Below are 13245 nucleotides of genomic sequence, written 5' to 3'. Positions count from 1 at the left end.
CCAGTTAAATGTTGGGACAACTTACTAAAGAATATGACAGGTTCTTTAAAACTGTAATAAAATTTGAGACAATTTCTAAAAATATAAATTAATCTATTTCTATATGCTGAAGTTTGTGTTATGCTGTGTTGTGATAAGTCAAGCCTCAGAGTCTATGTAATAGTTTTATTGCAATGGAGGTTCATATTTTCTTCTGAATCTGCACTACGTATTCCCGTAAAAGAATGAGAAAGAGTAAAAAATCTCAAACCCCACATTCCTTTTCACTCTAGTAATTAATCCAAGATTATTAGAGAGATACAATTCTTCTAACTTTACCCATGAACTCTAATTTTACCTTGATATTTAAACATAAATTCCTGATTAATTAATCTAATTCCACCTGGCTAGCTTGTGGCAGTTGCACATTTAGCTCTAATGAGCAGATTTCTTGGCCTGCTGGCAGATTATAATGTCAAATCAGCTGCCAGGTGCAGGATGCAGAAAAACTGGGTTCAAAGCTCCATACATCTTAGGATACAACAGTATACTATTTCAGCAAAAATCAACACTAACACTTTCTAGAAGCCCCAGACTATGAAAACATTTTTTCTCTGATTGAATACTGTATGCCACAATGTAAAAAAATAATGATTTCTTTGTATGCCAGGCTGGGAAAATGTACACTATATTTCAGAAAATTTGAATAGTGATCACAACATACAGAACAAATTTAACAAAACTAAAAGGCTTCCAAAGTACCTCAGGATCATTTTACAGACTTTTGAGACACCTTATTGGCTCCTGACAGACTCCTAAGGTTTAGAAACACTGTTTTCAGTCTAAAAGGTGAGGCAGTATCAGGTTAATATTGTATATTTATTAAAAAAGACTGACTTCCTGATGCAGCCTTAAATTATTAGCAATGAAATAGTGGTGTTAACAGTTTATTGACCAGGAAAAAGAGTTTTGGTTAAGAAACTAAATGCAGAGTCAGGAAATCCAATTTCATTTCTTTCCTCTGGTACAGATTTTCTGTGTGGCTTTGACTTGTTAGAAATGTGTTCTTATATCAAAGCACATATTCAGATTGACTAATTTAGATCCTATATAATATTAAATTTTAAAAGTAGGATATTTTTCTTAGGTATTTGAAAATCTCAGTGGAACCTGCCTTCAACACCTATAAAAGGAATTTAGGTATCTAATTTTATTTGTGTGAAAGCCAGGCACCTTCTTTTGGTGGTCACCCTACTTGGAGTAAATATCCTGAATATGTCTTGTAAAGTCCACTTATGGTGGTACTGGACTTACAACATCATTGGAGAGAAATTCAAACTACTAACAGTTCATTACCACTTCTTTCTGAGTTTTCTTTAAATCAATCCATTTTAGGATGGTCTCCATTTCAGGTCACAGTAGTTCCTTTGTCATCAATTAATAAAATATACTCTAGTAAGGAAAGAGATGGATTTTTTCATTGGGCAGAACAATAAAAATCTTGTGAAAGTGTGTATCAAACCAAAAGCAAAAATATTCAGTTTTACTTCTCCTCTACATAGTAGAACAGAACCAAAACCATCCCAGTGGGTTTGAATGATGCATAAGTGGGTTGGAAATGTGAAGGAAAAATTCTTGAACCAGATACCAGAGCTGTCCAAAATTATCTCCCTAACAGACCCTCTCACTGTGAGAATTTTGTAGCAGACATACCCTATAAACCACCAGGTATTTTTATTTCCTTTCCATCAGCACAATTTGTGCTAGTCTGTACCTACTATATGTCTAAAGAAACCACTTTGATTCACAGTTCAACAAAACTCCTATAAATTCTGAGCACAGACAGATAATATAATAACAAAGGTTAGGAGTTTTTGTGTGTCATTTTTCATGGTTTAAGTAGACAAGAAGTAACAAACAAAAGTTAATACCACAATTACAACTGTTAATATTTAATTTACACGTGAGTGCCTAAACTTTTTGGGCTTGTGTGATCACTTTTGGTTTTTGAGTTAGCCACAGCAGTAAAAAATTCACTTGTTGTCAGCAAATATGCATTCACTGAAATCTGCAAAACCACTCACTCACACAGGGCGATGATAGAAAACGACCTTTAGCTGTCTGAAATGTAGGCACCTTGTCTAACTTAGTTATCCAGGTTTACTATACATTTAGTATAGAGTGTGAGATGTTACCAAGGGAAGATCAACTTTATCTTAAAAAAATCCTCTAAGATAACTTCTAATATTTTACTTTCTGCTTCTGAACTGTTTTTGTTTCCACTGACTACAGGGAAATTATAGTCAAGACTGAGCCTAGATGGCTTAGGTCTGAGATTAGGTCAGATGGATCCCACCTGGTTAAGTCTCTTAATTATCTTGTATTTAGGAAGTTAATTATCTTATTAGTTATAATCACAAAACTATGATTAATGCCCATAAAAGATGAGCATAAACAATGGATTGAACACTACAAGTCCAGAGGGACCCTTGATTCTAGGCAACATTGTGATTGGAAAAAGGAATTCCTCTTTATCATCTCGTGCTACAAGAGATACATGCAATTCATATTTCCTTTTTTCTGAGCACTCCACCGCAGCTTGTTAACACTAATGGCAGCAAACAAAATATTTTTATATAACAGAAGTAGATGGAAGTACCTACAAACTCTGATCTCATCCTTTGACATTTCCCAGATCAGTGCTGCTGGATGGGAGTTCTCTATAACAGAACAATTTAGGTTGGCTTGTTTTAGATTGTGCTTTGCACGTTTCCCTCGGACACTCCATTCAGCAGGGAGTACAACAGGCCAGTTGTAACATGAAAAATGTTATGCCTGTCCATAAATCATATGTATTCCTCCTCATCAAATAAGATGCCTTGGACTCTGATAATTTCTCTTTTTTTGCCAATATATTTTCCAGCTGATTTATGGCACTTGCACTATGTGTGTGATCTCCAAGAATCTGGAAAAGAAGCCATGTGCTTTTGCCTTGAACTCACAAATGTCAGTCTCTGTGTTTTTGAGGGTGTGAATGATTATTAATGTTGTCTTATGCTGGCTTTCTTAACAAAACTCACACTGGCTAAAATCACAACACAAATGTCTGTGTTTCCTACTCTCTGATTCCAGAACAGAGCCTTTTCACAAATGTTAGCAATGCCCAAATACACCATCTTTCTCACTGGAAAATGTTGAGTGACATTTCTTTAGAAAAATGCACGTATCACACAAAGTAGCTTTTCTGTTTGATTCTCTTAAATTATATCTTTTAAAATAAAACCCTTTACATACCAATGACTCTCTGTGGAATCTTTGAATAATCATAAGCACCCTGAGAATCAGTCCCTGCTCTTCACAGAGTGCACTTGAAGCTGTGAATCTCCAGGTACTTGCACATTTCATGCACCAGCCACTTTTGGAATACACTGGAATGTGCAGGGACTTCACCAAACATGATCAATCCCTCTTTGTCTCGCAGCTTGTCATACATTGAAATCCTACTTATTATCCCATTAATGTATATAAGAAAGCATAAAAAGAAGTGAAGACTTTTAATTCCTCTAATCTATATATTTTTTCATATACAAATCCTAAAACATTGTGAACTTCATTAATTGATGTGCAAAGATTTCAGCTGATTATCACCATAATTGTCTTTTCACTGGCACCAGCACTTCAGAGGTTCAGAAGCAATATAAAGTTATTCTGCAGAAATTTCAGAAAGAACTGGCCTACCCCATTTATTACTGTAGTTCAACTCAACATTGATTTTACAGTTTCTCCTGTGAGTGCTTTCACTAAGGTGTTGAAGGAAACTATGAATCTCTTCACATGCAGAGATCTTTCTGTGAGTCTATACCTTTGACTCTGGGCAGAAGTGTTACACATTCATAATGTGTCTCAAGAAGTCAACCACCTCTGAGACAGCAGGCATCTTTCTGCTGTTTAGAATCACTGCCTGAAAACTGACTGTTAATTCATCTGGATGCATTCTATGGTTTATTGCTATTGCTTGTAAACCTGTTCACTTCTGTGTAAAGACAAATACAAGGGCAGTCTAGTCCCGAGAAATCTTTCCCCTATAATATGGTTAGAGAAAGAAGGCACTTGGAAGTGCTCAGCAAATACCTCATGCAACCAGCTACTTCTGCTCACTTTCCTTTCACTGAGACCCTCAAGAGTTAGGCACAAAAACTACATGCCTAAGCTGGGGCCCACCCATAGGTCTGAAAATAATGCAGTGGAAGGTCTTATACGTATCACATGTATTTTTTGCTTCTTCATTTGGGTTTTGGATGTGGGTTTTTCTCCTTCTTCTTCTGTTTTTATTATTTTCTTTCTTTTTTATGGCCTTTGAATAGAGATTTGAATCAAGAGAGAATTGAGGCCACATGTTAGGACATCATTCACATGCCTTCCTGCAATGTTCTGCATTACTGTTATCATTTTCTTTTGACATTATTTCTGCACAATGATAACAGCAATTCTGTGTCACCAGAATTATTCTGTAAGTGTGATATTTACTGTTATCTTGACCTTACCCAAGAACAGAATTTTATTTGCTAAGAAAAATAATTGGTCACTGAACAGCCTTAGAATGTTGCCACTATGAGTAGATGAGATGCATTCTGCCATTGGAATGAGATTTTGTTATTTCATTAGAGTATAATTTTACTCATCAGCAATTATGCATGCACTAGACTAAGACTTGTTATAAATCTTCTTGGTCTGATCATCTGGTCTATTTTGCTGTCTTAAGTCCTAGACTTTAAATCCTTCTTAGTTAATTCATGACGAGAAAAGTTTTAATCATCCTAATTAATAGAAATTATTACAAAAGTGAGTGCTCAAACATCTTTTTTTTTCTGACTTCTTGGTGTTAAAAAGCAGTATATTAGGATACTTGTGTCAATGAAAAGCAGGATAATAAACAAAATAGCCTTTAATTCAAGCTTATTTAAATTTAAGCTTTATTTAAAGCTTAAATAAAGCTTTAATTATATAAAGCTTTATTAAGCTTTATATAATTTAATAATTAAATTATATAGATTTAATTATTTAAATTTATTTAATTAATATAAAATCTAATAATTTTAATTATCCCAGCTTTTTACTGGCAAATTAGCTCAGAAAAAATCAACATACAGTTTCTCCTCAGATTAATGCAGTTTTAAGTCACAGAAAAAAAGAAAGTATGTTTATGTTATTTACACAGAATAACTTCACTGAATTGCATCAATATCTATTGAAATTCAAACACATGTTCAGCTAGGTCAGGTTGAGAAGATCTGTAAAATTAAAAGAAGAGCTAAAATTTTTACCTTGACACCGCAGGGAAGATAAATCTGAATTTTACTGGTTTTTATTCCAGAGCTACCTTGAATGTTATGGAGGACCAGAGAAATTGAAGTTAAACTTTTCATTATACTTTAAAAACTCATATTAATGTATTTTTCCCTAGCTGATGGGTGTTACAGGTTAACAGGAACACTGGAAAAGAAGACTAAAACAGGGAAGGGAGAATGACAACAGAAAATAGGAAAGATTTGGAGATGTATGAGAGATAACTAAACCCAAAAACAAGCAAATGGTAGCACTACGTGAAACTATAACATAGAAAATTAACAAACATAAATACACTTGTTTTTATTTCCACGGAGCAAAATTGCAATGTTCATCTTCATGATAAATTTTGGATGTCAAAAGCATAGTTTAGCTAAAAAAATTGTTACACAAATATCTGAGTGTCCAGAGACAGCTAAGGGACCTAATGGACCTAAAGCAAACCATTCAGAATATCATGAGATGTACTGATTTTGAGATGTTGGGAATGTACAGCTGCAGCTTCTTTGAGCATCTGCTCCTGATGCTCTATCTCAGGCAAAATACTGCAGAAGAGGAAAGCTGTTTTGCAAATTATTCTACTTAACACTCCTAGAGTCACAGAAGGTCTGAAAGAGCTCTAAGATCATTAAGCCCAAACATCAACCAAGCACTACTGTCATGGTCATCATTAAACCATGACTTCAAGTGCCCTATCCACGTTTTTATAACACTTCTAGGGATGGTGACTCCACCACTTTCCTTGGCAGTTTGCTCCAATGGGTGACAACTGTTTCCAATAAATTTTTCCTAATATCCAATCTAAATCTCCCTCCTCCTGTCACTTGTTCCTTGGTAGAAGGGAGCAACCACCACCTCACCACAATCTGCTTTCATGGAGTTGTAGAGGGCAATAAGGTCTACCCTGAGTCTCCTTTTCTCATCTAAACAACCCTAGTTCCCTCAGCCTCTCCTCATTAGACTTGTGCTCCAGGCCATTCTGCATCTTTGTTGATCTGCTTTGGAGATTCTAAAACTTAAAACTGGAAGGTTTTTAATGTTCACAAGCTGTTTCCCTCTGACTTGCTGTATTTTTGGGATTTATTTACACAGACAAATAATAGCCCTCATTCCCTATAAAACCCAAAATGTCTTCTATTTCAATGAAAGCTTCAAAGCAGCTTGAGGACAATCCTCCTGGCAATGTGAAAGTAGGCTTGAGGTTTAGGCCCTTTATTGGTGCTTTTACTCACCATCTGTAGCCATGGGTACATGACAGCTCAGTATCAGATAATACCCTGTGTTCTGGCACAGCAAACAATGAAACATGATGAGCACTGCTTCCTACAACCTGAAACTCCCTGGGAATCTGACCAAAAGATAGCTTCACCACCAAGATTTTGTGTTGGGATAGGACTCATGCCTGGACTTTATCTGTGGGCTGAAGCTGGCAGAAGGATGGGCTTGGTTGGCACCTAGGAAGCACAATGACTAATTTAATAAGAGAATTAGTACCATGTGTAGAATATCCATACTGCTGCTAAACTTGCAAAAGGAAAGCAGTCAAAACCTCAGATTTAATTTTTCTTCAAGACTAGTAGAGCTACTGCTATTAGTTCCTTTTTAAAAATGAAATATTTGTGTAAAGAATATGTGTAGTAACCTACTATGGTTTTGCTTTATTTCACATGAGGTCACCACTTTACATTTACTATGTCTAAAGTGTTTCACCCTGGTTTGAACCTCAGCCTACCACAATTACAGTGTTAGAGTTCATCTGACTTTTCCCAAAAGTCTTGGTGGGTTATTTTATTATTTTACTGATGAAATTGTGGAAATGTCACTGTATTGCTACTGCTGGTTTACTGTTCATGTGTTTGATTTGGTGGCACTGAAAAGCTCACACCACACATCCAAGCAAAGGACAACCACAAAAATTAACTTAGTGTTGCCTATTTGGAGAAAACATGTTTTACATTGTTGGTCTTGGCATGTCTCAAAGGACCTATGAAATGCATTTGGAGCCAGCCTTCTTCATCAGCTAATTTATGTGTGAGAGCTTAATAAAGGAAACTTGGGGAAAGGTGAAAAAGGAGCAGATAATCAAATATTAGAAAAAGGGGGAAATAAAAATCTGATTTATACTATTTTTAATGGTTTTTTTTAATTGAGTTGATAAATATATCATGAGGCAGAGGTTAACTAAACAAACCCTGATGAAAACTATATAGAGTAACTTAACATAAAAAAATGTAGCATGAAGCAGAACATTCTATGATGTTTCAGGACATGGTGTATTCCCTCTTTTTCAGTTAGAGAGCCTTTATTACCCACTAACTTTGTCTTGATACTCAAGCAAGACAGATGATGTGGTGACAGATATTTAAGATTGTGAACTAATGTTCAGTTTTCGACTGAGAACAAGAGAAGCCAGTAGAGTTTTTCACTCTAACAGCTTGCCTTTTCTACTGCTCTCTGGGAGTGGAATTGAACAATGGTTCCTGAAAGGCTTTGGGATGGGAAAACAAGAGACTGCAGTACACACTCCCAATTTTTTTTTTTTTTTAACCTCAATATGTCTTTGAAACTGAATAACACTAGTAAGAGTGCTCTAATTCTTTCTTTTCCAGTTGTTATATAGATTTTTAAGAGCTTATCATGCAACTGTCCATCTTCTGTCTCAGTCTGACACAGGATGAATGTTGTGTTCTTTTGGAGTTTCAGGATTTGTGAGATGGGACTCTCTTTTAAAAGAAACTTCAATTGTGCATGATGAGTTGAACAGTTAGGCACTCTAAGGTCCACCTTAATATCCACAGGTTTGTAACAAAGCAAAAGCTATGACTCTATTGACGGAAAGTTAAAGATACCTGAAGGATCTTTTTTACAATAAGGTGAGTCATTCTTAGTGCTATCAGGTTGTGCTGAACAGGTCTTAATTCATTTGTTCATATGCAGACAGCTAGCACCTCTGGGCTACATCTGCCATCTAAATCATCTCGTATAACCTCCAGAAATTCCAGAAGGAATCTGTAGTAGCCATGTGCCATATTCACTGCTTGCAAGAAGATGTCTCAGATGGTTTACATATCTCAGAAAGTATTAGACATTTGGTGGACAGCTGAACCAAATACTTTCCCCACTTAGAGCCTGAAGCTGATGATGCCTAATATTTTACTGTTCCACTCAGAGGAACCAAAGAAGTAATCTCATTGCATATTACTCTCTGATACAGTTCAGCAAAAGAGCTTGATTTGCCATAGCAGCTCATTGTTCACAACTTTGTTTCGATTCAACAAGGTTCTTTGTATATGTAGCTCATTTAGGTCAAGTTCTTTTGTTGATTTTGATCAGCATTGGGTCATTTCCCCAACAGTGCAAACCATAAATGACTAACAGCAGAGTTTTGAAATCTCTAGACATAACATCTGCTGTCCGGCTATTCTCAATGTCTGTTTTAGGATTTCATTTTATATGGCAGCTCAATGTGGGTGAACACACTGATCAAGATATGGATGAAATTATAGGTCAAGTTTTACCAGTACTTGTCGCTGCATAAAAGATTTCAAAATATCAATACAAGTTCTGCTTTCCTACGTCATTCACTCTTGGGCAGATAAAAAAAATCTCAAGGATGTAAACAGAATGATCTTGGAGCCTTTCTCTGGAAATAACCCATAAGATTAATGATATCATTGATTGTTTTTTCCCATGATATCTTGTGGTAGTCTGTTATTTTACAGTTTGTTTTTCTGTAGTAGGTTTTAAATATTCCTAGTTATAAGTTTTTAATGTTTCTTTTCATGTACCCCATTTGGCTTCCCTGCTGGTTCAGTCCTGAGTTGTTTACCCCAAGATTTTCCCACCAAGTGTATATCAATCCACCTGTCAGTCTCCTTGTACCTCATTTTTTCCATTCTGGAATGTTCCCTGTCCTTCATCCCTTCCTCAAAGCAAGATTGGATTGCAAGGTTTGCTCCTTCCCCTTGGTGGTTTCTATTGGGGAGCCCTTACCCTGCACCCATCCCCTAATGCCTTCCTATTGGTAAAATGTTGTGTCCTCCCCTTATTCCCTCCCCTCCTTAGAAGCAGTTTTTTTACCCTCAGCCATTGTCGCTTCTCCCTGGCTCCTCTGGGGAAATAAACCTTCCTTGGAGCTCAAACAAGTGACCCCTCTCTGTTCCTTTGCCTGGTTTCTCACACTGTGCTGCTGCTGTGTTTGCTCCCCATGCCAGAGCCGTGTGCTGCAGGCAGCTGCAGCCCCTGCCCGCAGGGAGCTCAGTGAGGATCCACGGGCAGCCCCTCGTGACTGCACACGGGTCTGGGAGTCAGCTGGCTGGGGAACACCTTCCCTGTGACTGCAGCACGCAGATGTGACATCTCTCTAAACATTTAAATCAGCATCACTTCCAGAGTACATTCTGACATGCAAGATACTGGCTGGCAAAATGGATCTGCTGTCCCTGCAGCCATGTAAGGCCTCCATGAGCAGAGCTGAGCAGAGCCATGTCCTTTCTTGGGTGATACAGTGTCACCCTGATTCTTAAGATTTTCTAAAGCCTTCTGAGTTTACATTCTGTTAGAAAACTTTCCCACACATTTTCTCTAAGCAACATATTGTTTTGCAGTCCTTCGTGGGGGTGGAGGAAGTTGATGTACTGGTGGTTTGTCCAATGTCTTTAGAGAGGTGGCCCATTCACTCTCCAATCCACTGTCACCTTTGGAAAAGTATAAAAGTTGGAGTCAGAAAAATAAACCTTTTTCTTTTTTACCTTGCCATCGTAGTGGCTCGTGTTGTGCTTTCTCGTGTCCTATAGCGACAATACAGATTTTGGAGAAGGCTCTCTGTTAGCCCATACCTACTGTAAATCTCTGGTTTATTACTTGGCTTATGGTAGGATTCCCAGCTACAAGTGGGAATCCTGTTCACCCTGGGGAGAAGTGCTCACCCTGTTAATTGCCAGGTGAAGGACCTGCTCATGCCCTTCAAAGAAGTTGCAGTTCAAAGGCTGGCACCAGAGAGCCTTCTCTGCTGAGCACATTGCATGGTCATCTCCCACAGCTCACACAAAGGGGTGAGACGTGAACTAATGGAGAGGTGAACGTGAGGAGAGGAAAACCAAAATAGTAATAATATTAAAGGAGAAGAGTAGACAAACCAGATGGAAGGCTGCAGCATTACATGGTTCATTTGAGAGCTGTGGTTGCAAAACCACAACTAGAATCACATTTTTGTGCATGGACCAATCTCCATTTTCAGTACAAAGGTGATGTTGTTTCTCTAAAACATTATAGATTCCTCTAATGAAGAAGCAACTAAAAATTATCTGTGCTACCCTTTACCAGACTATCCTAAGATAGAATGTTTTGATAACAGCATAAGATTCTTGGAGCTGGAGCTAAAAAGAGAATTTCCCAAGGAAAAACTGGCATAGTATTTTTTTTTTATTTTTGGCAGTTTTCCTACTACAAGTAATCAATACTACCAGATTCAACCCAGTACTAATAATTTCACATACGCCCATATTGCACCAAAATCCTTCATTTTGATTACATCCCTGAGATAATTCTGTTTCTCAAACTGAGATTTTCCTCCAAGTAGTAATAATTTTCCCTCAGGAGTGTCTTCTGTCTGAAGAGGAGGTGCATCTGAAACAATTCCCCAGCAAAGACACACAAAGATGTTCCACATTCCTGGAAGCTCCCTCTGAACCATAGTGTATATAAAATCAAGGGGAGAGCCTGTTCATCCCATGGTGCTTAACCACCATAGGATAAATTATCTGCGAGAAACAAAGTAGGTATCATCTCATGCCTTTGTGATTACATAAGATGAAGCACAAAGCAAACTTTTACGCCAGAAATTTATCTTTCTATCTGACTGAGCACATCCAACAGACAAGATTTTCTGGCTCTTTCCCTTCCTTCAGCATCCCAGGGGTGTTGTCCAGCTTAGAAAGCAGAGAAAGGAGAATAGTCTGGAGGACAAAATAACCTCTATGTATGGGAACTGTGTAAAAAAGTGGAACCTCATCCTTTAGTCCTCAATATCAAATGTGACTAAGAGTAAAAATACTAGTAGTAAATAGGTGTTCTTAACAAATAGGATCTAGTTTCAACAGCTTTTAGCCCAGGCTGAGATCCTGCAAAATAACACCTTCTATAGGCAGCATTAGTCAATCCATTACTTTGTGCTCTTTGATTAAAAAAAAAGCAATCTACATTTAAAGGATGTTTAGTATCACTCTCTGTTGGAAATGGGGTTGTGGTCTACCTATTGATAATAAGCCAAAATAAAGGAAAAAGACTGATGGCTGAATCCAGTCTCAAACAGAAATGAGTCATACAGATTTGATGTTAAAATGCTTGGGGTTTTCCTTTTTTTCTTTCTATTCATTTTTCTCTATTTTCTGGTCTTAAAACTGCTGTGTTTTCAATTATAGCCTTTTATAAAGGATTGTACTACAAAGTAAACTCTTTACTGTTATGCCCACCATTTTATAGGGCCTCTTAAGATACTTTTTTCTTTTTGTGATATGTAAATAAATAGTTGTATCAAATTTCTCATGACATTTTGGAGATCTAGTTTCATAGTCACCTTTGCTATCAGACATCTTCAGCCCTTTCATAACCCCAAATAGTAAGGGCTGACTTGTGAAACACAGCATACATCTCAGAGGATTTGCAATCTGAAAATCATTGCCTGCAGACCAAAAAAGAGTAAGTAGAAGCATTGGGACAGCTTTGGCCTCCTCTTCTCTTCTACAAGATCTATGCAATTGATATGCCACTCAGGAAAGAACAGAATGTTTGGACACCTGTGCCAGCCAAATATCCGTCCAAGATGTTTCATAATCATGCTTATTTCTGGAATCAGAATAGGATGCCAAGTCAGGTGGGAAAAGAGGAATAGCACTTAAGTCACAGTAATTACCCAGTGTGGGGGCAAGGGGAAGCAACGTTGTTATCAAGTGCAGAGTAGGGGGTGAGAGTGATTAGATCCCACAAATAGCCAGAGGAGTCAGCAGGGAGAGGGGTGTGGTAGAAGAAAATGGAAGGTTTTTCTGAAAGTCAGGGAAAAGAAATAAGCTGAACACCATTAAAACAGTTTATAGAATCTCTGAAAGAGGCACTATCAGCAAGAGAAATCAGTCAAACAATGTTGGCCTCCCCAGGGGTGGATGGGTGCCACAGGACTGAATGCAAAAGAAAACACTAACCTGGCCTTCAGGAAAATGATGAGGTATCTTATCTGCTCTCTGGCCTTCAGGGGATGTTATTCAAAGGTAGGAGAGAGGAAGCACCTGGACACCTGGTTGACTTAGACCATGGAATGTCATTTGCTCAGGAAAGCCACTGGAGAGACAAACCACCAGAGTAATGAATGACGAGTAAACGAGAAGCTGAAATAGGAGGAGCAGACTTGAAATGGTTGATAGGGATGCTTTCAAACTCAGCCGGTCACTTCATATATTCTCCACAAAACTTTCAGCTTCTCCCTTGTGTCCTTCTCATTCAGTCTTTGTTTGACACACTTACCAATCTACATTTCCTAACAGCTTTTCCAACTCCCATTCCCTTTCCTGATATCCTTGCCAAATCCAAGCAGTATCTTTCACTTTTTCCCTTCCCCACATCACATACCAGAACATAATTTTCACAGCCTGAGGGTGCCAGCTCTGTGCTGTGCATTAAAATGACATTAAGCATTTTATGGAACAACAGAAGCTAGAATGGTTTTTTTGATGGGGTGAGGGTAGAGGGATGGAAGACAAGGAAGAGGCCTTATAAGTGGGCCTTCCTTAGCAGAACATCCTATAAGAAACATATGATAATGTAATCATTGCAGATATTTGACAAATGCTGCTCAGTTCATTTTTTCCCTTCCTGATGACATATCCCAGGCTTTACACTGAGCTTCCCAAAGATAGATTGTGCACA

The 13245-nt window shown here is 37.7% G+C and overlaps 1 long non-coding RNA gene across 1 annotated transcript in view; it reads right to left on the bottom strand.

Annotated features, from left to right (window-relative positions):
* The window catches only part of LOC146767790 (uncharacterized), a 99098-nt gene that overhangs the window by 64154 nt on the left and 21699 nt on the right, over positions 1–13245 (bottom strand). Inside the window, exon 2 of the long non-coding RNA XR_014953567.1 lies at positions 12525–12660. This is a non-coding gene — a long non-coding RNA (uncharacterized LOC146767790). The remainder of the gene's footprint in view (positions 1–12524; positions 12661–13245) is intronic.

Source organism: Lonchura striata, chromosome 3 (genome assembly GCF_050655825.1).
Source record: "Lonchura striata isolate lonStrDom1 chromosome 3, ASM5065582v1, whole genome shotgun sequence".
Lineage (NCBI taxonomy): Eukaryota > Metazoa > Chordata > Aves > Passeriformes > Estrildidae > Lonchura > Lonchura striata.
Note: the sequence above shows the minus strand (reverse complement) of the source record. Positions and strands in the feature narration are given on the sequence as shown.